This window comes from Coregonus clupeaformis, unplaced genomic scaffold, assembly GCF_020615455.1.
Source record: "Coregonus clupeaformis isolate EN_2021a unplaced genomic scaffold, ASM2061545v1 scaf3518, whole genome shotgun sequence".
Taxonomy (NCBI): domain Eukaryota; kingdom Metazoa; phylum Chordata; class Actinopteri; order Salmoniformes; family Salmonidae; genus Coregonus; species Coregonus clupeaformis.
The window spans coordinates 42,067-44,724 of NW_025536972.1; the positions used below are offsets into that span (position 1 = coordinate 42,067).

The window sequence follows — 2,658 nt, forward strand, 5'->3', positions numbered from 1 at the left end:
TGGATGCGTCTGGCGTCTCCTGGGCACTCACACGCGGTCCCTGAACAGCTCTGAGAAGATGCTGGAGAGCCTCTCTACGGTCAGAGTGGTGCCTGGATTGGTGGTCTCCAGGTCATCCTCACCAGAAGAGAAGAGGTCCTCCTTGGCCCTTTTCAGGATGTTACTCACAAACACATCTGCTGTGCCCCTGAAGCTCCTCGTTGGTCTCAGAAGGGGGAGTGGGTGGCTGCCCGCCCAGGAGCCTTTTCCTCAGCCCAGAACTCCGCTGGTGGAACTTCTCCGAGATGATCTGGAGCACACCTGACCCCCAGCGGGACGAGTCTGACGACTCTGGACTGGAGGTCCTGTGCAGAGTCATCGCTGGGAGGAACACCTCATTGGAGACACACACCACCCACTCGATTACCTCTTCCAGGTCGCCTATTGTCATGTTCTTAGAAAAAGAAACAGGAAACAACAAACTGACAGCTAGAAGGTTTTATATGTTACAAGATAGTTTTTTTCCATGATAACCGTCGGTAAAGAAGAAGAAATGGGGAACTTACCATTTGTTTGAGGAACTTCCTGATAAGCTTTCTCTGACTGGAAAACAAACAAACACCAGGAATCATTGGCACCCTAAACTAGTGTTTACATAGATTATATTTTTCTGCACATAATGAGGTTCACAGCAGGACTCACGGGTGAGACTTCAGGTAGTCTGTTAGAGAGAACTCCTCAGGTGAAATTGGATGGGAAGCATCATCGCGCTCCGCCTCAGAGGTGACATCACTCTTTGGTGTCAGGGGTCATCAACAGATGGAAAGGAGATCATCATCTCTCCCCGTCCTCAGGTGTCACGGGACCTGGGGGTTCTAAAACATAAGGCAATCAGAATTACCACCGAACAAGCTAGTTACCACAGCAACGATTCTATTGAGGTTGTGCAATCAGGAATAAACACTGTGTCACCAACACCCACCTGTTGTCTCCACTTTAGTCACTTTAGTGCCCTTCTTGATAGCTGGCAGGACACCTACAGAAAGAGGAGAGTCGAAGTATGATGTGATGCTTGAAGGGGCATACATGTATAACTCATAGTCCTTCCACCATATATCCTTTTTAGAATTCTATCAATAAATCCACGTTTTTTTGGAAGTGTGGTGATCAATACTCACTGTAACTGGTTGTTGGAGATAGAAGAGGTGGAGGCAGTGCCAACACACCAACTACTTGGTGGCTTGGTTTTTTCACCCCTGCCTTAGCCTCCCTAGCCCTTCTAGCCTTGATAGCCTCTCTGGCCTTCTTTTCTGCCTTGGCCATCTTGGCCTCTCGGCTGGGCCTGGGGCCATGTGGGGGCTTCGGCACAAGGTTCTGAGACAAATAACAACAGTGGGAAAATCATATCACCATAGAAACCACCTCTTTCACCATAGGCATGATGGTACTGAGTGACATGTCACATAAGGGTTAACCTTAGAATTAGAATCAGAATTTGAATGCTATTGGTTCTAACTAGTAGGTGACCCATGCATCATTATCTCATTGTAAAGATTTTCTCTGGTTGAGAACACGTCATATAACTACATTACAACCAACTCTCAGTTACAACCAGGTAAAGATTTCAAAACAAAACGTCCTTATACAACCAGGGGCATGTTCAGCAAGACAACGTTTAGCAACATTCAGATAGAATTACGCTATAATGAACAAACATGCCTCTTAAACATGTAGAATAAGGAATCACGTAAGCTCTAGTCATGGCATTTGTATCGGCAATGTTCAACAACGTTTTTGCCACTGAACATGGCCCAGTATACAACCTGCCCATCCCCTACCAAGGTGCCAATCAAAATGGATGTTGGTGGAGCTTAAGATTAGGGGGTGACCAAAAATGGACAAGCGTGGTTTAGCCTTATATCATTAGCATATGAATGACAGCACTATCCACTTGACCAACGAACCAATCAAAATGGAAGTGGGCAGGCCTTAATCACATTAAAAGCCTAATCGCAATTGAAGTGGGTGTGGCTTAGAGCTAACCAGTCTGTTCTGAGAGGTTTGCCTGGAGTGCATTCAGCATGCCTAACGTTACAAAACGTTTTGAACGTTTTCCAATTGAACTGATACGTATTTCACTCTGAACTGTTCAAAGCGTTTTGCAACAGAACTCAAAGCCGTTTCTAACCTTTAGGGGGCTGTTCTTGGGGCAGTCCACCAGTGCTGGCAGCCTTGGTCCATTATGGTCATCTGTCTGAAGCACCTGTTCTCCAGCACCCTAACTTGAGGGTCCCAGCCTGGGGTAGAGGAATATAATTAAATAAATTACACTCGAGGCCTCCAGTTTTTATGCCCACTTTTCCAAACATAAAAGCATATCAGTCTGTTTGCATAGGGGCCAGTGGTTTTCAACCCTCTTCTTGGGGAACCCCAGACATTTCTGCCAATTTTGTTGTAGCCCTAAACAAGCAAAACCTGATTCACCTATTCAAGGGCTTAAGATTAGTTGACAAGTTGAATTAGGGGTGTGCTAGCTGTGGAATACAGTGGAACGTCTGGGGTCCTCAAGGAGAGGTTAAAACCTAAGCATAGGCTGTACTACTAAAAATATTTCCCCATTACAGAGACACACAGATAACTTTTTCTTTTCTTATATGAGACTTACCTTTAGACAAACAA

At 45.6% G+C, this 2,658-nt stretch overlaps 1 long non-coding RNA gene across 1 annotated transcript; it reads right to left on the reverse strand.

Moving 5' to 3' along the window:
* Positions 1-218: 218 nt before the first annotated feature.
* Positions 219-779, reverse strand: LOC123490151. The gene is made up of 3 exons (XR_006660833.1): positions 682-779; positions 546-582; positions 219-433 (listed from the first exon to the last, which is right to left on the reverse strand). It is a non-coding gene; the product is annotated as an uncharacterized LOC123490151 (long non-coding RNA).
* Between the last annotated feature and the right edge of the window lie 1,879 nt (positions 780-2,658).